This window comes from Pan troglodytes, chromosome 9 (genome assembly GCF_028858775.2).
Source record: "Pan troglodytes isolate AG18354 chromosome 9, NHGRI_mPanTro3-v2.0_pri, whole genome shotgun sequence".
Taxonomy (NCBI): domain Eukaryota; kingdom Metazoa; phylum Chordata; class Mammalia; order Primates; family Hominidae; genus Pan; species Pan troglodytes.
Genome location: NC_072407.2, coordinates 41,665,107 through 41,692,132, shown reverse-complemented (window position 1 = coordinate 41,692,132; position 27,026 = coordinate 41,665,107).

Below are 27,026 nucleotides of genomic sequence, written 5' to 3'. Positions count from 1 at the left end.
AAGTTTCCTCCTGCCAACACCCGTGCACTCTAGTTCCTGCCCATGAAGGGGTCAGGGAAATATCCTGCTTCACTAAGACAGGTTGTTTGAAAACAATAAGATGAAGAAAGAAAAAAAAAAAGAAGAACATTGTAAAATCTAGCAAATAACCTCAACAGAGCAAATATGAGTTATAGGCCTTCAAGAAAAAGTTGAGAAAGAGTAAGAGGTAAAAAGCTTATTCAAAGAATTAGCAGAAAACGTTCCAAACCTAGAGAAAGATATAAATGTAGAAGTATAGAAAGATCAAAGATCATCAAACAGATTCAACATAAATAAGACTACCCCAAGGCATATAATGTTCAAACTCTCAAAGGTCAAAGGCAAAAAGAGGATCCTCAGACAGCAAGAGTCAAGAAGTAAATGACATATAAAGGAGCTCTGATACATCTGGCAACTGAATTCTCAGCAGAAACCATACAGGCCAGGAGAAATTGGGATGACATTCTAAGTGCTGAAAGAAAAAAAGCTGCCAACACATAACAGAGTACACAGAAAAGCTATCTTCCAAACATGAAGGAGAGATGAAGACATTTCCAGAAAACACCAACAAACAAACAAAAATCTGAGGGAATTCCTCACCACCAGACTTGTTTTATAAGAAATGCTAAAGGGAGTGCTTCAATGTGAATGAAAATGATGTTAGCATGCTGCAAAAAAATTCACTTGAAGATAAAAAAACTCACTAGTTGAAATAAGTACACAGAAAAATTCAGGGTACTCTAATACTGTAATTGTGGTATATAAACTACTCATAATTCTAGTATAAATACAATAAAGAAAATATATAAAAATAATAACTATACCAATTTGCTAAGAGATAGGCAATATAAACAACGTAAATTGAGACAACAAAAAGTCAAAATGTGTCTGGGAGAAAAAGTGTAGAATTTTTTAGTTTGTTATTTGTTTGCTTCTTTTTTTCTTTGTGATCAAAGTTTAGTTGTAATCTATTCAAAGTAAATTCTTATAACTATGAGATGTTTTTTGTAAAACTCAAGTCAACCACATAGCAAAAAGCTATAATAGATACACTAAAAATAAAAAGCAACAAATGAAAACATACTACCAAAGAAAATCACTTAACCACAAAGGAAGAGAAAAAGAAACGAAGAAAAGAGGAGAGAATTCACAAAACAACTAGAAAAAAGTAACAAAACTACAGTTGTAAGTCTTAGCTATGAATGAGAACATTGCATTTACATTCAAATGGACAAAATTATTCCATTGAAAGACATAGAGTGGCTGAATATTTTTAAAAATACACAACAATATGCTGCCTCTAAGAAACTCACTTCACCTAAAAAGACAAATAGGGAAAGACTAAAAGTGAGAAGATGAAAAAAGTTATTTCATGCAAATGGAAACTAGCCGGACTCTTCTCTGAAGCTACACCATCAAGCTGTCCCTCTGATGTCAAACTGCTTCTCTCTGATGTCCAACCGTGGTTTCCAACGTCCAGCTGCTTCTCCTACCTGCCGGCTGAGTTCTACAGTTTTTATGAGCACAGGATGGGGGCCACGGTGGGCCATGTGTGGTTTTGGAAAAGGCAGCATTCAAGTGGGAAAACAGTGATGTATGATCTCATGTAGGCCTTGATATTAGGCTTTTCGGTTTGAGGGTAGGGTCCTCCCCTGGGGACCTGCCTTCTTCTGCCCAGAGTTTCCCTGCCTCCTGTCCCTGTCATTAGAGCTCACTAAATCTTTCTTCTGCTTGATCAAGTCTGCTATTGAGGATCTCTGATTTACTTTTCAGCTCAATGTATTTCTTAGTTAAATTTTTTCTGTTTATTTTTAAATTTTTATTAATATTTTAATATCTGTTAATTTTTTCTGACAAATTTCTGAATCATTTTTTGTGTAATCTTGGCATTGATGAGTTTCCTTAATATTGCTATTCTGAATGTTTATCTATGTCTTCACATTGAAGGATTATTTATTCCAGTCATTGTTCTCTGGGTTGGTTTGTTTTCTCTAGTGCATATGTGTTTAGAAGTTCTGTGCAGTTTTCCTGGTGATTTCCTTAGTCCTCAATTGCTGCCTCTTTTGTTGTACTAGATGGTGACCTAAGTCCAGGTTTGCTGTTGCTCTCACACTATATCAAAGTGCTGCCCTGATGGAAGGGTTCCAAGTGGGATTCCCAGTTTTTGTGGGGAGGCTGGCCACAATGCCCAAAGGGCTTGTGGAATACACTTCTTACAGCATGGTGCTGCTGAACCATCTCTCTGATTTGGTAATTTTTGTCTAAGAGGGAAATTAGCCCTAGAGTTTTATGTGCTGGGGCTTTTAGCTCTACCTTCACTATCTGTCTCCAGCTGCCCTCAGGAATCCCTCTCCTTACAGGCACTTGCAACGCTGTCTGTGGGTTGAGACAGGAGCAGCTTTCCTGCATAGAAACCAAAGATAATGGGGGCTGGCTGCCTCAATCTCACTTTTTCTAGTGTAGAAACTGTGAGCTCAGGGAATTTTCCCCTAAAAGTTTGGAGGAGGGGCATTGCACCTGAAAGTTTGGGAAAAGGGCATTGAGGATAGATAAATCACTTCTTCTTCCTCCTCACAGTTTTTCATTTCTCTGTTGCCCATGTTTTGTCATAGCCTCAGCTTTGAGTTCTGGGATATTGGTGGTAACAGTCTTGTCACCTAATAGTTGTTTTTAGTTTTCTGTTGGGGAGAGTGAAAACAGATTGCTTCTGGACAACTCTGATTGTGAACATTTTTTATTAATTTTTTTACCAACCTTTCTCAGTAAAAAGCCAAGCTTTTCAATCATATATACTGTTTTTTTATTCAATGTGAAACCCAGTTGTGTGCATAGATATATATATAACTATAATATATATACACATATACATACATAACTATATATACACATATACATAAACATATATATGTATACACAGATAGATATATATATATAAAACATTTTATGTTTACATACACATATATATACACATGGAGCATTAGTAGGTAGCTCTCAAAATTATTGCCAGAATTAAAAGAGGTAAAGCATTTAATGTACCTAGAACAATCCTTAGAACATAGAATGCATTTAGTAAATGTTGGTACCTCTCTATATTAATGTAGATCCTCCTTGATGTGAGATTATTATATTGGAATAAAGTCCATCTATAGTTTCTAGCACAGTATCTGGTACAAATAAGAACACCATAAGCACTGCCTATTATTACTATTATAATCATCATCAGTATCATCCTCATCTTCCTGTTAATTATCATCCATCATCAACACCATTATTTAATGCCCGTTAATGTAGCTGACACACAGAGAAAAATATTTAAAAACTTGTTTCATTCTAACTCCTGCTTCTCCTCCTCTAAGAGTCATACTCATCTTCAATTAATTCTCAATCATTTTGAAGTACCATATAGCTGCAATATCTAAAGCAAACCTTAGAATTAGAGAAGACTATATTTTAAGACAGGAAACAATAACACTATGCTGTAGTTCAATATTATTGTTTCTCTTTTCCCTTTGAGCTACTGAAATGTGTATTGCAAATTTGGATCAACTTCTATCTTTCTAAATCTTTAGACAACTACTGAAGACTTCTAGATCCCTGCCTTTTATATAGCAACGTATTATAAAATATCTTTCATTGACTATGTAAAAATATTTTTAAATTGACAAAAATTGTAAATATATAGGGTGTATAACATGGTGCCTTGATACGTGTATACATTGCAGAATGGCTAAATCAAGCAATTAACATATGCATTGCCTCAAATGATTATCTTTTTTTGTAGTGAGAACACTTAAAACCTATACTCAGCAATTTTCAAGTATGTAATACACCATTATTAATTATATTCACTAATTAATTATACAATTAAGCTGTTGAATTTATTCTTTCTCTTTAACTGAAAGCTTGTATCCTTTGACCAACATTTTTTTCCAAGCTGCTTCTATTCCCCTCCCAATGGTCCTGGCCCCTAGGTAACCACTATTCTACCCTCTTTTTTTATGAATTTGACTACTTTAGATTTCCTATATAAGTGAGATCAGGCAGTATTTGTCTTTCTATGTGTGGTTTATTTTACTCAGCATAATATCCTCCAGGTACATCCATGTTGTCAAAAATGATAGCTTTGTTGTTATTGTTGTTGTTGTATCTGACTAAGTAGTTCATTTTGCACGTACCACATTTTCTTTTTTCATTCATTCACTGATGAGCAATGAAGTTGAGTCCATAGCTTGGCTAGTGAAAATAATGCTTCAGTGAACATAGGAGTGCAGATATCTTTTCAACACACTAATGTCAAATCTTTTGTATCCTTTGACCAACATTTCTGGGTATTTTGGTAATACCCAGAAGTGGAATAGCTGGATCATAGGATAATTCTATCACTAATTTTTTAAGAAACTTTATACTGTTTTACATAATGGCTGTAGTAATTTATACTGTCACCAACAATGAGTTTCCTTTTCTCCATATCCTCGCCAACTCTTGTTATCCTTCATTCTTTTTTTTTCTTTTTTTTTTTTTTTTTAGACAGGGTCTCACTCTGTCATCCAGGCTGGAGTGCAGTGCTGTGCAGTGGTGTGATCTCGGCTTACTGCAACCTCTGCCTCCCAGGTTCAAGCGATTCTCCTGCTTCAGCCTCTGGAGTAGCTGGGATTACAGGCCTGGGCCACCATGTCCAGACATTCACCCCTTTAAATAATAGCCACTATAACAGGTGTGAGGTGATATCTCATTGTGGTTTTTATTTGTGTTTCTCTGATGATTAATGACATTGAACTTTCAAAAATATATCTGTTGACCATGTGTATGTCTTCTTTAAAAAAATCTATTAGTTTCTTTGCCCATTTTTAAATCAAGTTATTTATATTCATGCTATTTAGTTAAATTCCTTGTATATTTATGATATTAACCCATTTTCAGATATATGGTTTGCAAATATTTTCTCTCATTCTATAGCTTGCTTCTTTACTCTGATTCTTTTGCTATGCAGAGCTTGGTCATTGGATACAATCCCATTTGTCTATTTTTTGCTTCTGTTGTCTGTGTTTTCGGGGATATAGTCAGAAAATTATTGCCTAAAGTGATATCATTGTGTTTTCCCCTGTGTCTTCTTTTAGTATTTTTATAGTTTAAGGTCTTATATTTAAGTCTTTAACCCTTTTAAGTAAGTTTTTTTTTCATGTGTATAGAGTGAGATAAAGGTCTAATTTCATTCTTCTCCACATGTTTTTTCAACACCATTTATTGAAGAGACTGTCCTTTTCTCTTTGTGTGTTCTTGGCACCTTTGATGAAGATCAGTTGATTGTGGATTTATTTTGGGGCTCCGTATTCTCTTCTATTGGTTTATGTGTTTGTTATCTATGCCAGTACCATGGTGTTTTCATTACTATTGCTTTGTAGTGGATTTTGAAATCAAATTGTGTGATGCTAGCCAGCTTTTTTCTTTTTGCTCAAGATGGCTTGAGCTAGTCAATGTGGGACAACTTAATTTTAACCTGCACATATCAATTTAAGTCTGTGAATCAGTGTGAATCACCAGGTGCCTAGTTAGCCACTGTTTATTGTCATAAAGCTGTACTCACCCATCCTAAAAGTGTTCACTGGAAATTATCATGATTAAGGGCATGTTCTGTTTAGTAGAGGGCTAAATGTGTTCTATTTTAGTTTTGAGGCTTAAATTTCTCGTTCTTCTCTGCTGAAAAGCAATGTTCCCTTTAACTACTTGTTTATGACATGTAATTAGTATCTACCAGTTTTGTAATGTTAATAAAGAGTAGAGTCAACTTTAATCATTGCAATTCTTTCATTCTGTGATAGCTCTGTTTTACAATACTTATAAACCTATTAATTAAAGTGCATCACAGAGGAAAGTGGGCAGAATTGATTCCTTAATAAAACAGAATAGAAATATGCAGTATGCTATAATTCTCCTGACCAAAACATACTCGTATAGGTTTCAGGCAAATAAGAGGTAAGTGGTTTACTGTGAATATAAGGAAAGCATCTTTAGTTGCTTTGCTGGGTAGCTATCAACCAACATATCTCAGTGGGATACATAATAGGCATCTATTCAGCTTAGAGTGGGCTCGGCTAAATGGCTGTAAGCTGCAGACTGTTTCTGTGAATACTGCATGTGTTTCCCATCCTTCTTGGATCAACAGCCTATCTGGGGCATGTTCTTCTCACGGCAATGACAGAGGCAAAAGTGGGCAACTAAAAAAAAAAAATATATATATATATATATAATATTTATGTATATATGTACTATATATATATTTTCTATGTCTCGGCCTTAATAAACAACATATATATATTGCCTAATAAACATATATATACATATATTGTCTTAATAAACAACGTATATATACATGTTGTTTATTAAGGCAATGGCATGGAATGTTTCACTACCAGCTTCCACTGGGTGAAGCAACTAACCTCACTGAGCTCACACCATAGGGACAGGGTAGTATACTCAGCCTCTTGAGGAGGGGCAGCAGTAACATGAAAAAGAACATGGATACAGATGGATACAGAAAGGGGTAAAAAAATGAAGAAGAAAAGAAAAACAAAACAAAACAAAACAAAAAAAGGACCATTGATACAGTTCAAACGTTTAGTCCCCTCCAAATCTCATGTTGAAATGTGACCTCCAACGTAAACGGTGGGCCTAGTGGGAGGTGTTTAGGTCATGGGGGCAGGACCCTCATGAACGTCTTGATACTGTCCTCGTGATAATGAAAGAATTCTCACTCTGTGAGTTCGCATGAGATCTGGTTGTTTAAAAAAGGCTGGAAACTCCTCCCTTTCTCTTTTGCTCCCTCTCTTGGCATGTGACAGAAAGAGGCTTCCCTTTGCTTTTCACCATGATTGTAAACTTGCTGAGGGAGCACTAGAAGCAGTGGTGGCACTGTGCTTCATGTACACTCTGTGGCACAGTGGCACTGTGCTTCATGTACACACTGGGGAAACATGAGCCAAATAAACCTCTTTGCTTTATAAATTGCCAATTTCAGCTATTCCTTTACGACAATGCAGATAGAATTATAGGGACAATAATAGGGACAATAATTCAGTCTGCCTTATAGAGCAACTGCCAAGCATCTAAGGTACATTTTTCTCTTTCTTTTACTTTTCTCTTGTCTTCTATTCTCTTCTTTTCCTTTTTTCCTTCTCTCATTTCTTCCCCCTCCGTTCTATTTCCTCAAGAATCTGTTTCGCCTTCCAAGATGATATTCAAATTCTTTATGTGGATATACATGGAGGAAAACTGGGTGTCTACTTATCCATTTCAGATTTACTGTTTCCATAAAGTATTATTTCATGACACAATCTTTGACATATCCATGTTCTGTCCATTTATATTGGACTATATTTCCCCAATCTAATAATTATATTAATGAAGGTGATAAGAAAACTTCATTGAACTTTTAGTATTTATCAGAAATTTTGTTTACCCTCCTATGCATGAGTTCCTTTGTGCAGGCCTCCAAAGTAGGTACTCTTATTATCCCTATTTTACACATGAGGAAACTAAGGCTTAGAAAGAGGTGAAGGAAATTTCCTAACTTCCCACAATTAGAAAATGTTAAAACTCAAATTCAATCTACATCTGTGTAACCACAGAATTTCTATTTCTCAACATTCTACCAGTCATAAGTTACCACATTATAATCACCTGCTTATTTATTTTCCACTTTGTTAAAGCTCAAATACTTCAGGAAATGGAATTTTGCAGGTTTTCAAAAGTAATCCTTGATAATAAATTCTGTGGTTGACCAAATAATGGCTGCCCAAAGATGTCTACATCCAAATCCCCACCAAAAACCTGTGAATACATGGCTTTATATGATAAAAATGACTTCACATATGTGATTAAGTAAAGGATCTTGATAAAGGAGGGATTATTCTTAATTATCTAAGTGGGCCCAATGTAATTACAGGTGTCTTTATAAAATAGAGAGGAAAATATAAGTGTCAGAAGCCAAAGATGTGATGAGATGTGATGAAAGAAGCAAGAGCCTCCATTCTGTCACTAACTCAAGTAAGGGGCCCTGAACCAAGGAATGAAGGCAATCTCCAGAAGCTGAAAAAGGTAAGGAAATGGATTATCCTATGAAAATTCTGGAAGAAAATTTTGGAAGAATTCAGAAGTCTTGAGTTTAGACTTCTGATCTCCAGAACCACAAGAGCTTTATGTTTTTAAATTTTTAAATTTTTGTATTTTAAATTGTGTCTAGTGTAAACCACTAAATGTCTGGTAATTTGGTAAAGCAGCAATAAAAAACTGATACAAATGTGACGTAGTACGGATTCTATTTTATTGATACCGATGTATTACCAGTGATTATAATCAACCAACCCACAATTCCTCCAAATTTATTGGATGCATAAACAAAAGACTAAAAGATTGCTGATAAATCAGATAACGGAATTATCAGTTTTCCAATTGGAAAATAAACTTAAAATAATTATGAAAATTTAGTCTATACCATTTTTTGAGAGGAGTCCTTATCATATTGAAAATTGTTAAAACGCCTTTGTGAAGTTATATTTTAAAATTTGACTCCAAAAGTTCAGGCTTTTTTTAAAAAAATACATCCTGCAGAGTTTTGTGATATTTTTTCAGTAAGTATAGAACGGATTTTTTGAATTTATGTAACAGGATTTTCATTTTAATATTTAGATTGCTTTAATTTGGAATGAAGGAAGAAACATCGCTTTGAAGAAAAAAGCAAACAGTGTGTTGTTTTGAGAAGTTCTAGCCAAATAAACCGACATGCAAATTGAATAAAGGAAAACAAGATTCAGAGAAGAAAAATATGGTGTGGGTCTTCATATGTTTTTTGTTTTTGGACTTTTTTATTCTTCCTTTAAAGACTAACACTGGAAACATTTACAATGCAAAAGCTTGTCATACCGACATGGGAGGCAAATCAGTGACTTTAAGTATATTATAACTTTGGAAAATGAAAAAATTCTCATTCATGATTAATTTTGTTATTTAGGTTAATAATCTATTTATGTTCAAATTCTAGCTCATATATTTTTAAAACACCTTTTCCAGAAGTCGTTTTTACATTGCTGACAAATGGATATGACATCAATTTTTTTTAGCACTTATTCTATGCCAACACCAGAACTTTATATGGGTAATTTAATTTAATCTGTCTCTCCCCTAAGATCATCTCTCTCTCTCTCTCACACACACACACATACATACACACATATACATGCACACATACACACATACACAAATGTAAATGCACACAATGGCAAAACTGAGGATGGGACAGTTGTATAACTTGCCCAAGGACAGGCAATAATAAATAGTAAGTATGTCTTTATATTTGAGCTGTGTTATTTCCTTGAAGAACAAATGACTGAACTTAGCATTATTTCTCCCCTTATTTATTTTACTTTATTTTATTTTACTTATTTATTTAATCTGGAGGGACAGAATTGATTCAGCTATGTAACTAAAATTTTGTTATTATTTCAATTTGCATGAATTAATTTTTGAAGGACTTTCATTTGGTTTCAAAAAGCCAGAAAATTGTGTTTATATTCAGTCATGACGTAAATGTCAAAAGTCTTGTTTTCCAATCTGGCATACAAAAAAACAAAATGTAAATTTGAGAAACTTCTGTATTTCATTTATTGCCAACCAAATTAGATTTTAAACCCTTGACCATAAGGATTGTGCCCAATCTGATTGTATCCTCCTTACACATTTTTACATAAGCAATCATGTAACTTCAAAGATGCATTCTGCTCTTAGCACTTAAAAGCTTTTTAAACTATTAATGGCTTCATTACCTTTTTAAATGATTATACAATCTATTACATAGGTATCTTATACTAAATATTTGCTTTGTAATACAAACATAATATATCTTGCAGTTTATGACTCATAATGAAAAGTTTGTATATGCAGATTATTTTTTCTTTCCTTTTGATTATTCTATATTTTATTATTTGGAGGCAGGGGGATTGCCTGCCGAAAATTGATACGCAGGACCAAAGGATATGAATTTTTGATTTTCTTCCCTTTTAATTGGGCCAGTTAATGCAGCCATTAGCAATAAATGAATATTGGATTTTTCAGTGTCTTTTACAGCTAGGGGTATTAATGTTTGCTAATTTGATACATAAAACACAGTAGTCTTTAATATATTTGATTGCTCATAAGAATGAATTGTTAAAGTAATAATGATATCTATTGTTATTATAAACTTAATGCACACTAATTAGAGACAATATTAAAGATATAGGGCATGATAGAAAAGATAAATTTTTCACAATCCTATTATATACTTAGATGTTATTACAGTTAACATTTTGGAGTGTATCCTTTCATCTAACTCTCTATTATGCATATATATATATATATATATCTTTACCTATATCTGTAATTGTATTTATCAATACCTATATAAACATATAAACACGATTTTTAAATATACTGGAATCACATTTTCCATTAACATATACAGAAATATTAGAATATATTCACGTGGTTTCTCTAAGTTTTCTCTCATGAAGTGTATAGCTGCTTGGGATTTCTGGGACATGACCAGAATGTTTCAATAGACTGGGTTTCCTGAAGAACACAGTAGTGAGGTGAGGCAAATGTAAATACTTTGAGGATATAAAATGTTCTCCACATTCATTCTCACTCCCTTTCTCTCTCCCCCCAGCCCTCTCTTCCTCTCCCCCAGTTCCCACATTCTGCTTCTCTCTCTCTCTCTCTTTATCTCTCTCTCATGTGCAGATTGAGATTGAGATGGTGATAGAGAGATAGAGATTTAAAGGGAATGGATACACTCTAAGTTGCAAGGTTTTCATCTTTAAGTTATTCAAATATTCTCTGGAATGCTGAAATATAATATGATATGGCATGCTATTTGATGACATATATGTTTATATATTAAACATTTCTGGATGGATTGTTAATAGTGGCATATCTCCAGGGAGTGGTGCCAGAAGGGCAAAATAAGTGAGATATTTTACATGTTATTTTATGCTATTCATTAAAATATATGTATATTAGTTTTTCTTTGGGTATCAGTTTTGCTTTTTCATTCTACTTGGGTTCATCACTCAATGTTATATTTGGCCTCAACATGACCCATATTATTTATAAATTTGTTATAAAATATAGTGCATACAAAAGTGCCTGATACTTACTAAAGAAATAGAATAGCATTCAATTATTTCATCTGTTTATGTGCTTCTCCTCTAACTTAATATTTTGCCTCTAGCTTCAACATTCTAAACCCAGACCACCATTCTTTGGAATTTTATATTGCATATCACACCGATTTTATAATAATATGACTTTATTACAAATATACAGTTTATGTATGTTTGACTCTAAGTTTTCCTAGCTGATGCAAAAGTTATTATACTATGGGTAGTTTTTAAATTTTTTGGCACACAATATTATGTAAGAATTAATCATGTTATTGCATATTTTCATTGTAGTATAATAATCTATTGTTAGTCAAACTACTATGTACTTGCTCATCCTTATAACAAGGAGCATTTTGGTGACATTCATTTTTGTTATTATAGGTAATGTTTCTATGGATATTCATGTATGTACATCCTAGAAACCATGGCTAATAGTTTCTTTTAGGTGTTTTCTGGGAAAGTAATTCCTATTTCCTAAGGTACACAAATTACAACTCTTTACAAGATTATGTTAAAATATTTTCCAAATGAGTTACACAAATTAACATGTCCAGTATCAATATATAGGAGATACACATAGTCCATATCTGATTCAACACTTGTTATTATAAAAATTCTTAATTTGCATCAACTGAATTAATGTTAAATAACATCTCTTTTGATTGTCTTTTGAATTCCCTGATTTTTAATAAGCATAGGAGTAGCTACTATTTAAACAGTAACAATAACAAAAACAGCAAAAACACTAAACGTAAGACAAACAAATAAATTTAACCTCATTAAAGCTAAGGGCTAAGGTTGATGAAAAAAATGCTCCTTTATAAAAGTGAAAACACAAGCCAGTAATTGGTAGAGAATATTTGCAAAACATGTAATCAGAAACACATCAATATAAAAGCAGTCTTATAAATCAATAAGAAAAGACAAACAACCTAGTGAAAAATGTGAGAAAAATATATGAGCAGAAATTTCACAGGAGAAACACAAATGCTCAACAAACTACAGAAATCAATTTATTTTAGAATGATTAAAAATTATAAATATTAATTAACATACAAAAGGTACAATAAAACAAATCATTAGAAAGAAAAGTGACAAAATATTGATGACCACATTGAGAACACTTTCTTGGCTGGGTGCAGCGTATCATGCCTGTAATTCCAACACTTTGGAAAGCGTAGGCTGGAGGATAGCCTAAGCCCAGTAGTTCAAGACTGAGTGAGTTATGACTATGCCACTGCACTCCAATTTGGGGGACAGAGAAAGACCCTGTTCAGAGAGAGAGAGAGAGAGGACAGAGAGAGAAAGAGAGACAGAGAGAGAATGGTCTCAAGCTTTTTGTTTGAACATCAAAATGATTATTGCCTTTTGAAATACTCATGGACTGAGGCAGAGAAAGGAGGGATATGCCATTTCCAATTCTAACACTACTCACAGCTTAACTCTCTTCTTATCTTCTGTCATTTGAATTTTTGAAATATGAAGGTCATTTCTAACAACTGTGGCCCTATTCATTGAAATAAGTATTCCTAACTGGTTTGATGTCAACGAGCGGAGCTTTCTAAGCTTTGCATTAAAGACCCTTGGCATTGGTGAAAGGAGATGTAGGCTTGTATTACTATTTTTTCCAAAGCCATATGAATAAGCAGCTCTGCACTTGGAGTAAGCAAAAGCTTGTGATCATGTGTTTTGATGCAGGTGAAGAGGCTACAATCAGAAGAAAACCAAAGGACAAAGAAGGACCAAACCAAAGGACAAGCACCAGCCTTGCTTTTTGATCATTAATGTTACTGCCTTTTTTTCTCCCTTTTAAATAACGATTTTTCAAACAGGCTGTGATGGTAGACTATATTCTTTGAAACTGTATTTATACCATTTTGTCATTGACACTTTCTATTCTGCCTAAGAAAGGTAAATGTTACCCAGGGGAGAATTCTTTTAAATTGAGGTTTTTCTATTTGAGGAAGAAGCCTATTATTGAAATTCTAAAGGCCATAAAGATACCATTTAGTGAATTTCAGAGTAAATCACTTTTTGCTTTTTTGCATTGCAGTTTTATCTAGTCTAAATAACTTCAGGTGAAACTGCCCTACTAACTTTAAAGACATATTTCTCTCATACTTTGGAGATTACAGATGTTATTAATTAATCATTATGAAATAAATATCTACATAAAACTAATATTTATATTAATAAAATACATTTTTGTTTATATGCATGTTTTCATTTATGTATTATGTATGTACATAATGTGTATGTGCATGTGTGTATATGTAAGTCTATTGATGGATGGATATGTGTATATTTAAGTATTTTTATACACACAAAAGCACACTTGCACAGTTAGTTATGCTGCTTGCAAGGGCAGACTTCCCTTGCACCCCTCTTATAGTTTTTCTAAATAGTTCTTAAAACTGTAAAAAATTTACATCACTGTAATATACTATTAATACTTTAGAAAATGTGTCCCTATGTGGCAATAATTATTTGTCATATTTTGTGAAGGTTTTTTCTACCCAGATTGGTGGGAATAGCTAAGTTTAATCAACGTCTAGGTGGCTTACGCCTGTAATCCCAGCACTTTGGGAGACCGAGGTGGGTGAATCACCTGAAGTTAGGAGTTCGAGACTAGCCTGCCCAACATGGCGAAATCTTGTCTCTACTAAAAATACAAAAAATTAGCCAGGCATGGTGGTGGGCACCTGTAATTCCAGCTGCTCGAGAGGCTGAGGCAGGAGAATCGCTTGAACCCGGTAGGCAGAGGTTGAAGTGAGCTGAGATTGCGCCACTGCACTCCAGCATGGGCGACAAGAGCAAAACTCTGTCTCAAAAGTAAAAATAAAATTCATATTTAAAGGTTATTAATAAATACAACCCCGCCTCATTATCCCAGTCTCCTTTTTTCCTGCCTTATTTTTTCTAGAATAGTCAATACTTTTTAATTATATATATGTATATATGCACACACACACTTATATAATATATGTATATACGGTGTAGTTTACTTAATTATCTATTGTATTAGTCTGTTTTCACATTGCTAATAAAGACATATCTGAGACTGGGTAATTTATAAAGGAAAGAGGTTTAATTGACTCACAGTTTAGCATGGCTGGAGTGGCCTCAGGAAACTTACAATAATGGCAAAAGAGGAAGCAAGCACGTCCTTCTTCACATGGTGGCAGGAGACACAAGAATAAGTGCCCGGCGAAGGCAGAAGCCCCTTATAAAACCATCAGATCTCGTGAGAACTACCTAGCTATTGTGAGAACCGGATGGGGGAAACCACCTCCGTGATTCAACTATCTCCACTTGTTCCCTCTCATGACATGTGGGGATTATGGGGACTAAACTTCAAGATGAGATTTGGGTGGGGAAACAGCCAAATCATCACCTATAAGCATTTACTTTTTATCTTTTTTGATTGAAAATTATAGCCTCAATAATGTGGGATTTTTTTCTGTTTTTCTTTTTCACTGACATATCTAAAATCCTAGTAGAGTGCTCAACGAATATTGGTTGAATTACTGATATCATCGTCTCTGCTTGAAGGAAAAGGATGAGCAGAAGCTGCAGGACTCTAGACTAGGTTTAAAACTGTTCTGTTATTTTTGTAGTTGTTTGATTTGAGGAAGCTATTTGATCACTCTGATACCTGGTTCTGTATATTAAATAGAGATAATATTGCTGATTTCTCAGAATATGTCATTCATCCTAAGCACTCAATAAATAATAGTTATTGTTACTATCAGTTAGCAGACAGTCGTGCCAGGACGTTAGATAACTAAAGCTGAGGTACCGTACCAATAAAGAACATTTTGCTTTTCCCTCTTCTTGAAAACCTCTTGCCCTTTGTGTCTGCAAGGCCAAAGTATTCATCTCCTTCTGGTTATTACTCAAACCTCAGCTTTTCAGTGAGCACTTTGTAGCTCACCTACCTAAAATACAACTTCCTCTCGTCTTCACAAAATTCTAACCCCTTCCTCACTTTATTTTCTGATTAGTATTCTTTGCTATGTAACAAACATACATTTTACTTTTTCTTGTGTGTAATGTATACACACCCCATCCCTATTAATATGTGTACTTTTTGAGGGCAAGAATTTTCATGTGGTTTGCTGTTATATCCTCAGGTCTAGAACAATATTTATTCAGCATGAGCAATAAAATTATAATGAATAAACCAACCCTATTTTTACAAATATAGAAATGTAGTCACCAAGAGGGTAATTTTCTCAAGGGCACACACAAATTAATAAGTGGCTGATATAGGATTAATAATAAGTGGCACATATAGAATTCAAATTTAAGTAGTCTGGTTTTTGTCTCAGGATCTATAGTAACACCCTGTGTAATTACATTTCCAATATTGGTAATTTGTGTCATCTCCCTTCTTTTCTGTGTCAGTGATATGATTTGGATCTATGTCCTCACCCAAATCTTATGTTCAGTTTGTAATCCTCAATGTTGGAGCTAGGGCCTGGTGGGAGGTGATTGAATCACAGGGGTGGATCTTTCATGAATGGTTTATCTCCATCCCTTTGTTGCTGTTTATTTGATAGAGTTCTCAGGAGACCTAGTTGTTTAAAAGTATGTGACACCTCCCACCTCCATCTCTCTTGCCCCTGCTCTAGCCATATAAGACATGTCTGCTTCCCTTTCACCTTCTGCCGTGATTGTAAGTTTCCTGAGGTTGCCCATGAAGCAGAGTAGATGCTTCCATACTTCCTGTACAACATGGTTGCAACCCTGAGTCAATAAAAACCTCTTTTCTTTATAAATTGCCACATCTAAGGTATTTCTTTGTAGCAATGTGAGGACTAATAGTCAGTCTTATATTATTTTATATATATTTATAATATTATATTATTATAGTAATGTCTATATTTTATTCATCTTTTCAAAGACCTGGCTCTTTGTTTCATTGATATTTTTATTCTCCCAGGGCTTACTGTTTTATGCTGATGACTATTCAAGCACTGAAAACAATTTTCTCCTATGCTATTGGAATTTTGTAAATTTTTATTAATTGGAGGGATATATAGTTCCATTTATTACATGACGATCAGGTGCACTATTTGGATAAAAGATTTTTATTTATAAAGCTTTTCTTCTTTTTGTTTTCAAAAAAGTATTCCATATATAAATTATTTATTTACCCCAAAACTGTAAAGTTTTATTTTTTCTTTTTATATTGTTTTATATTCAGTTATCTAAATTTTTTGAATTAACATTTGTTTATGGTGTGAAGTAAGCTTCAAGAGTTATTAATTTTTCCCAAATATTTATCTAGTTATACCAATCCAATTCATTAAAAGACTTTCTTTTTTCTACTGAATAGCTTTGTAATCTTTATTCTTAACTTAATGGACTCTTGCAGATATGGTCAAATGAGTCTTGACAAGGGTGTCCAGATAATTCAATGAGGAAAATAATATAATGATCTTTACTTTCAGTAAATACCATGTCATCTAAATTATTGCATTACTGATTCAAAACGCACTTGGTCATGATATATTTTTCTTTTCTATATATTGTGCAAGTTGATTGGCTAATATTTTGTTATACATTTTTATATTTTTTCATTAGAGATATTTTTGGCACTGCCTTCATTAGGTTTTAGTATCAGGGTTATACTGATCTCATACAATAATTTGGGAATAATTCCGATATGGTTTGGCTCTGTGTCCCCACCCAAATCTTATGTGGAATTGCAATTCCACATGTGATTCCCACATGTCAGAGGAGGGGCCTGGTGGGAGGCGGATTTCCCCCTTGCTGTTCTCATGATAGTGAGATCTGATGGTTGAAAAGGGCTCTTCCCCCTTCTTTTTCCCTCTCCTGCTCTGTCATGGTAAGAAATGCTTGCTTCCTCTTTGCCTTCCACCACATAAGGCTCCTGAGGTCCCCCAGTCAATAGTTCTAGGTTCCCTCAGAACTATGAGCCAATTAAACCTCTTTTTCTTCATAAATTACCCAGTCTCGGGTAGCTCTTTCTTTCTTTTTTTTTGATACAGAGTCTTGCTCTGTCACCTAGAGTTCAGTGGCTAGAGTTCAGTGGCGTGATCTCGGCTCACTGCAACCTCTGCCTCTGGGTTCAAGCAATTCTCCCACCTCAGTTTACCAAGTAGCAGGGATTACAGGTACATGCCACCACACCTGGCTAATTTCTGTAATTTTTAGTAGAGACAGGATTTTGCAGTATTGGCCAGGCTGGTCTCAAATTTCTGGCCTCAAATGATCCACCCAGCCTCAGCCTCCCAAAGTGCTCCCAAAGGGATTACAGGCATGAGTCACTGTGCCCAGCCAGGTAGCTCTTTATAGCAGTGTGAAAACAAAGTAATAAAAGTCCTTTACTTTATTTTCTAAAGTTTATATAAATCTGATTTATTTCTAATTTAAAATAATTATTTTAAATATATTATTATAGTAAATAATTTTGATTTAAAGTCATTTCATTATTTCTGATTTAAAATAATTTCATACTTTAATATTTTATCTGTGAGCAAAATTATAGGTTTTCAAACAGCATCTAACATGAGAAGAATCTAGATATTTAATGTTATTTTTTGGTTCTGTCTTAGAATTTCCATTTATCTGCCTACATTTCCCATCTGTTCCTGCATGCTGTCCACTTTTCCATTAGAGTCCTCAGCATATTAATCACGGTTATTTTAAATTCCCAATCTGATAATTTCAACATTCCTTCCACAGCTGAGTTCCTGCTTTGATGCTTGCTCTGAATTTCAAACTGTGTTTTTTGCATTTTAGTAAGTCTCATAATGTTTTCTTGATAGCCAGATATCATGCACTGCGTGAAAGAAATTGCTATAAAAAAGCCCTTAGTAATATAGGTCTAAAGCATGGCAGAGGGGAAGCATTTTCTAGTCCTGTGATTAGGACTCAGTTTTTTAGTGAGTCTATACCTCTGAATTTTAAACTTCAAGCATGCTCCTGATGTTTTGTTTTGTTTTGTTTCCACCTTGCCTCTGCTGCCTCCTTTACTCCCATAGGTAAGACAAGATGACTAGAGTAGGCTGAGGTTGAGTATTTCTCTTCTCTCAGGTCAGTTAGGCTCTGATAAAACCCCAGCAGGTTAGGCTCTAGTTAAATTGTTTCTTGTGAAGATAGACTTTGTTAAGAATGAGACATATGATGTATTTCAAAACAGTTTCTTTTCCCCTCGGCCTGCTGGAAACACAAGAGGATGTTTCTCCTATATTCTCTGTGTAGATGTTGTATAGCTCCTAGTAGTAAAACTCACAAGTGTTCCCCTCTGTATGACTGGGATTCGTTTCCCTGGTGATTTTTAACTTTCAAATTTGTCCACATTGAGCCTCCGGCAATTCATCCACTGGAGTTCAAGTTGTTGTACCTGGGCACTGATTCCCATGAAGGTTGCTACAGGTGAGTTTCTGCTTCAGTAAGTTGCAATTCTCTGTATTCTTCTGTCAATCTCTCCGGTTGGGAGTGGGATAACTGTTTGTCTTGTGACTTCATTCGTCCTATAAATCTAAGAGCCATTATTGAGTTTTCAGTTTATACAACTTTTTAGTTGTTGTTAGGACAAAGTAGCAACTTCCAAGCTTCTTAAATGCTGAACCAGAAACTGGAAATCTAGGAATCTGGTTTTAAGTAAGTAACAAAGCATGATCTTGCCAAGAAAAAATACACTAGAGTTAGTTTAAACACAGCTGTAGCAAAGCTGTGTTCTTTAAGAATAACACAGAGCACTCCACATTTTTCTTCACATTAGTATTTATCTCCTATAACAGTGTTCTTCATCAGGCTATTGACTTAAGTTGCACTGTTATTTTTTAGTATTGTAGACGCTCTTAGCTTGATCTTACCCAAAGGCCTTTGGACATGTTATTTTCTTTTCTGAAAATTCTTTCTTTCTTCTTTGATTTTAACTCCTAAGTATGTCTTTAAGCTCTAGCTCAGTGATTTCTTTTTCTGATTTTTGTAGGTCAATCCTCTTTTCTTAGATTCTCACAGCAAAATATAATGCATTTATAGTTCATATTATGGTGAAAGTGTTATTTATTTTTTAAATAAATTTTGTACCTATTTTTCCTATTAAAATATAAGTTTCATTAGATAAGTAGACAACTGTGCAACTGTGTCTATTTTTGCTCTCCAATAAGTACCTATTTCTATCAGGCACTTAGCATAAAAATAATCATTCGATAAATATTTATGCAATGAGTTAATGAAGTAAATAAAATACATTTATGACTTATTAAAAATCCCAGGTCTTAAATAGTTTCATACGGCCGTTGTATTATCTCAAAATTTTATTTGCCAGTAAAACAATCCAAGTTTCTTTAAACCTTACTATGTAGTACTTTAAGTCTCTACCTCATATTAAATAATGTTTATTGCAGAATAGAAATGAATCAGTTAAAGCCTAGAGGTTTTTATGTAATATATTGAGTACACTGCTCAGTTTGACATGCTTCATCCATTTTACTGCCATGCCATAAATGTCTTTATAGAAATCACTGGTTGAAATATTAAATTCAGGGTATATCATGGTGTTCCATTAGGCACACAACATTTTAACCTATGCTTATTTTATGAGAAGTCTTTTAACTTGTTACATGTATACCTACCTATATTGTGATATAAATCACAGTTATTAAATGTTTTATCAAAACTATAACTTTTTTCTAATTTATTAGTTTGATAAAATTATCTAGGAAAAATTGGTTTGAAATTGGTTTTTACTGATATATCTATAGTGAACTCATTCTAGACTCTAGAGATCTCTGTTTTGCTTTCTATTGAGTAATTTAATCTTTAAAGATATTTCCTATTAAACTACATCCATCAAACCACGGTAAGAAAAATCAAAGATTTCCATCTCTTAGGGAGTCAAGATGTCTGTTTATATGCACGATTTTGTCCTCCTTCTATCATCTGGTGATTTAAAAGGTATTGAATGACGGAACTCAGTCTTCACTCTCTTTCATGTTTTGCTATGAGCAACATAGCACTCACAGACTCTAAATCATGTTACACATAACCAACCTTCTTACATAACAGTGTCTTCAACTTGCACTTTTTAATATTGGCCCTATCTTTCATAGTCTGAAAACAATTCTACTCAAAGACAATCTGGAATCATAATAGAGTAAAAGAGAGGAATTACACCCCACAATGAATTATATCCCTGGCCTCATCCATACATATTTTACATTATATAGATGATGAGATTTGAGACTTTTAAGCTGTTGTGACTCAGATGATATTTTGAACTTGAGCTGATGCTGTAATTCATTGAGATTTTTGGGGACCTTGGGTGGAATGAATGCATTTTGCATGTGGGATAGATGTGACTCTTTGGGAACCAAAGCCTAGAATGTTGGGCAGAATAACAGTTCTGGAATAATGTGCACAGACTAATCTCTGCAACGTGTAATAGCTACATACATGGCAAAAATGAATTAAGATGACTGATAGGATTTATCTTGCTAGTCAACTGACATTAAAATGAGGAGACTTCCTTAGTTTATCTAAGTGGGCTCAATGTAGTCTCAAAGGTTGGTATAGATTTAAGAGGGAAGAAGAAGAGAGAATCTGAGAAATTGCAGCATGAGAAGGACTTGGCCTGATGTTGCTGGCTTATAAATGGAGGAATGTTACCTCAAGGCAAGGTACATGGGCAGCCTCTAGAAGCTGGGAAAGGCAACGAAACGGATTCTCCTTTCAAGTCCTAAAAAAGGAACAGAACCCTGGCAGTATGTTGAGTTTAGCCTGGTGAAGCTAATTTTGGGATTCTGACTTCTAGAAATGTAGGGTAATAAATTCATACTATTTTAAGCCATAAAGTTTCTGGTAATTTGTTAATGCAATAATAGGAATCTAATACACAATTGTATTTATTTTTAATATTTAAAAGTTGATTTGCCCTCTTTGAACTCAATCTAGATTTTTAATCTTGCTGACACTATTTTTAGAGCCTTAGAAGCCTGTTATACTATTTTATACAGATTCCATACTGCTAGACAAATTTTAATTTTTCAGCCTCTCCTTTCGTAAGAAAGGTTTCAAGAAAGACTAAAGTGAAAAATAAAACAAAATATGATAGAATTGAAAGAGTGACAAAAATAGTATCATTCATTTTTAGGCTTTATATATTCCTTTCTGGTGGGCATAGTTATTCAGACAAGAATATGGAATAAGTTTTATTTATAATAAGCAGATGAAATATTCTACATAATTGAGTATTGTGTTCCTTAATTTTATGTGTCAACTTGACTGGATTATAGGATGCTTCAATAATATTTGGTTAAATATTCTTTCTGGGTGTATCTGTGAAGGTGTCACTGTATGAGATTAGGTTTTGAATAACTGTATAAAGTTATTGCCCGCCCCAGTGTGGGTGAATATCATTCAATCTGTTAAGAAGTGAATGAAATGAAAAGATGGAAGAAGGGAGAATTCACACTCTCTGATGAACTGCTTCAGCGGCAATATGTGTCTTCTGAGAAATACACCATTGGAACTCCTAGTTCTCAGAGTTTCAGATTCAGGCTGGAACTATACCACGTGCTTTCCTGGGTTTCCAGGTTGCATATGGCAGATCATGGAAGATTTCAACCTCAATAATATTATGTAAACACATTACTTATTATACACATATGTGAGTATATGTATACATGTACTTGTATATGTATCTATATGTGTATATATGTATGCATATATGTGAATGCATATATACATACTGTGTATATATGCATATAGGTGTATATAATATAATGTAATATTATATACGTATATATACTCTCTTATTGGTTCTTTTTTTCTGGAGAACCATGACTAATGCAATCACTTTAGTATTTTAATTAAACATATTCTTTACCAGTTTTATTTAACCATTTTATGTTACTATAAAGTCTCCCATTGTATCTGTGACACACATGTCCTGCCATTGTAATAGAGTAGAAAGTTCTGAGGCCACCTTTATTCTTCTCAATGTATAAATGCATAAATTTAAGCTGTCTGCTATTTTTTTAGTCTCTTTTTTTATTATTATTATTATACTTTAAGTTTTAGGGTACATGTGCACAATGTGCAGGTTAGTTACATATGTATACATGTGCCATGCTGGTGTGCTGCACCCAGTAACTCATCATTTAGCATTAGGTATATCTCCTAATGCTATCCCTCCACCCTCCCCCACCCCACCACAGTCCCCAGAGTGTGATGTTCCCTTTCCTGTGTCCATGTGTTCTCATTGTTCAATTCCCATCTATGAGTGAGAACATGTGGTGTTTGGTTTTTTGTCCTTGAGATAGTTTACTGAGAATGATGATTTCCAATTTCATCCATGTCCCTACAAAAGACATGAACTCATCATTTTTTATGGCTGCATAGTATTCCATGGTGTATATGTGCCACATTTTCTTAATCCAGTCTATCATTGTTGGACATTTGGGTTGGTTCCAAGTCTTTGCTATTGTGAATAGTGCTGCAATAAACATACATGTGCATGTGTCTTTATAGCAGCATGATTTATAGTCCTTTGGGTATATACCCAGTAATGGGATGGCTGGGTCAAATGGTATTTCTAGTTCTAGATCCCTGAGGAATCGCCACACTGACTTCCACAATGGTTGAACTAGTTTACAGTCCCACCAACAGTGTAAAAGTGTTCCTATTTCTCCACATCTTCTCCAGCACCTGTTGTTCCCTGACTTTTTAATGATTGCCATTCTAACTTGTGTGAGATGGTATCTCATTGTGGTTTTGATTTGCATTTCTCTGATGGCCAGTGATGATGAGCATTTTTTCATGTGTCTGTTGGCTGCATAAATGTCTTCTTTTGAGAAGTGTCTGCTCATATCCTTCACCCACTTTTTGATGGGGTTGTTTGTTTTCTTCTTGTAAGTTTGTTTGAGTTCATTGTAGATTCTGGATATTAGCCCTTTGTCAGATGAGTAGGTTGTGAAAATTTTCTCCCATTTTGTAGGTTGCCTGTTCACTCTAAGAGATTTTGTCACCACCAGGCCTGCCCTAAAAGAGCTCCTGAAGGAAGCACTAAACATGGAAAGATACAACCGGTACCAGCTGCTGCAAAATCATGCCAAAATGTAAATACCATCGAGATTAGGAAGAAACTGCATCAACTAACAAGCAAAATAACCAGCTAACATCATAATGACAGGATCAAATTCACACATAACAATATTAACTTTAAATGTAAATGGACTAAATGCTCCAATTAAAAGACACAGACTGGCAAGTTGGATAAAGAGTCAAGACCCATCAGTGTGCTGTATTCAGGAAACCCATCTCACGTGCAGAGACACACATAGGCTCAAAATAAAAGGATGGAGGAAGATCTACCAAGCAAATGGAAAACAAAAAAAGGCAGGGGTTGCAATTCTAGTCTCTGATAAAACAGACTGTAAACCAACAAAGATCAAAAGAGACAAAGAAAGCCATTACATAATGGTAAAGGGATCAATTCAACAAGAAGAGCTAACTATCCTAAATATATATGCACCCAATACAGGAGCACCCAGATTCATAAAGCAAGTCCTGAGTGACCTACAAAGAGACTTAGACTCCCACACAATAATAATGGGAGACTTTAACACCCCACTGTCAACATTAGACAGATCAACGAGACAGAAAGTTAACAAGGATACCCAGGAATTGAATTCAGCTCTGCACCAAGCAGACCTAATAGACATCTACAGAACTCTCCACCCCAAATCAACAGAATGTACATTTTTTTCAGCACCACACCACACCTATTCCAAAACTGACCACATAGCTGTCTGCTATTTTATCTTTAAAATTAAAACTCTTTGAAACTTATATAAATGTATCAACCCAATATGTGATGAATAAAAATATGTGAAATGAAAATCACTAAATCTGTTTAAACTTTTGTGTTTATACTGAACTGGTTGTGATATTACACAATATATTTAAGAATTCATTTTTCATTTAAAAAATATGTACCTTAAAATGTGATTTTGAGGGTTAAATAACATGTATAAAGACAGGTATCTTATATTGAGTTGTGCACATTTCATACACTCAAAAGATATTGACAAGTACCACTAGCATCATCTTGTGGTCATGTTTGCCATTATCAGTCTTTTCCTTTTGAAGATGCCATTTTATTTTCACCCCATAAAGTTATATTGTACTATCCCTTCAAATATTGCTTCTTTTTTCACTTTTTCTGATTCCTTCTTCTAGGACAGTTTCCTAAATATTGAATATCTATCAACTTTTTATTAATGAATCTTCTCTTGTAGTTTCGATGTATTCTCAGAAGTCAGTCAATTTTCTCCTCCACAATACTGATTTTAATATCTTACAGTGAGGACAGGATTTTTTATTCTTTGAATATCTCATTCCAAGTGTTTGGTTGCAACTTTAAAAGTTTTCAAAATATATATATTTTTATCTAGACTTATTTTTATATCTTCAATTTTTATTGTTTATTTTCAAATCAGTTGACTTGCCTCATCTCTTTTCTTTTTCTTATTGAGGTTATGATTATCTACAATTTATTGAGCAGAAGTGGAATTTTAATTATAGAGAATTGTATTGAAATCTAGGTATTTTTGTTGGATGCAAAGAAACAAAAACACACTATAACATATCATTAAGAAGATAATAAACAGAAATGCATAATAGAAAAAAGAAAAAATATATATAATGGATAGAATCAGACAATTCATACTAAGAAGCTTTGTAATTAAAATATAAATATTTTTAAATTCAAGTTTATAAAAATCATAGAAATGTAAATTAGGATGTTTGCATTTATTACCTTTCAGAAAGAACAATATTAGAAAAATTACAAAATAATTTTAGTAAGATTATCATTTGCTAAAGATTTTTAAAAGATAATCAGGGAATATATAACAAAAACCTGAGTGTGTTTATTCTTCAGCCAATAATTACTTTAAATATGGTTTTCCTTAATACATGATAAGCATAAACATCTATGCTAATTTGTTTTTGTGCATTATTTTAACAGGAATATTAAAATAACATCAACAATAAATGTCACAGTCTTTTATAAACATAATCAAAACCTTTGAGAATAGAATATATTTAGGATGTATTGCTAAGTTTAAAATAAAATAGGAACTACATTATTACTATAGTACCAATTTTATTTAAAATTACATATATATAAACAAATACGGACACACGCACATACATATCATTGTCCCTCAGTATCTGTAAAGGACTAGTTTAATTCCCTACAGATAGCAAAATCCATCGATGCTCAAGTTTCTTATGTAAAATGGTGTGGTATTTGCATATAACCTACAGACAGTTTTAAATGATCTCTAGATTACTTATAATACCTGTGTAGGGAAAACTCTCTCTACCTATTTTTTCTGTGCTCTCACACCATGACAATCATCAACACAGAAGAAGACTTCTATGACCATATATGTGGGGAATTTTTGCCCCCACAAACCAAGCAGCTAACACCAGCTGGGTGTGCTCTAATTCAGTTCAGACACTGTCTACCTGGCCATAGTGCCAGATCGCACAATGAGGGCTCAGTCCCCAAGACTGGCCTCTGCCCTGCACCACAAGTCCAAGCCTCAGGAACTTCTGACCCATCAGCTTCAAGATGGAGTTCCCACGACCCCCTTTTTGGGTTTAATTTTCTGGAGCAGCTTGCAGAACTCAGGAAAACACTTACTTATTTTACTGGCTTAATATAAAGGATATTTCAAAGGATACAAAAGAACAGATGCGTAGCATGAGGTATGGGGGAAGGGGCAAGGGACTAGGAGCTCCAATGCTCTCCCTGGGAACTACCGCCCTCCAGGAACCTCCACATGTTCAGCTATCTGAAAGCTCACTGAACCTTGTCCTCTTGGGTTTTTATGGAAGCATCATGACATCAGCATTCTTACTATCAGAATATAGCGTGGGACCCTCTCCTGGGAGGGCCTTAAGATCCGCAACCAGAAAGGCAGGGGAACATTAGAGTTAAAAGCATGGATATGAACAGACACTTCTCAAAAGAAGACATTTATGCAGCCACAAGACATATGAAAAAATGCCCATTATCACTGGCCATCAGAGAAATGGAAATCAAAACCACAATGAGATACCATCTCACACCAGTTAGAATGGTGATCATTAAAAAGTCAGGAATGGAATACTATGCAGCCATAAAAAATGATGGGTTCATGTCCTTTGTAGGGACATGGATGAAATTGGAAATCATCATTCTCAGTAAACTATCACAAGAACAAAAAACCAAACATGGCATATTCTCACTCATAGGTGGGAATTGAACAATGAGAACACATGGACACAGGAAGGGGAACATCACACTCTGGGGACTGTTGTGGGGTGGGGGGAGGGGGGAGGGATAGCTTTAGGAGATATACCTAATGCTAAATGATGAGTTAATGGGTGCCGCACACCAGCATGGCACATGTATACATATGTAACTAACCTGCACATTGTGCACATGTACCCTAAAACTTAAAGTATAATAATAATTACATAAATAAATAAATAAATAAAATAAAAAGTCAGGAAACAACAGGTGCTGGAGAGGATGCGGAGAAATAAGAACACTTTTACACTGTTGGTGGGACTGTAAACTAGTTCAACCATTGTGGAAGTCAGTGTGGCGATTCCTCAGGGATCTAGAACTAGAAATACCATTTGACCCAGCAATCCCATTACTGGGTATATATGCAAAGGATAATAAATCATGCTGCTATAAAGACACATGCACACATATGTTCATTGCAGCACTATTCACAATAGCAAAGACTTGGAACCAACCCAAATGTC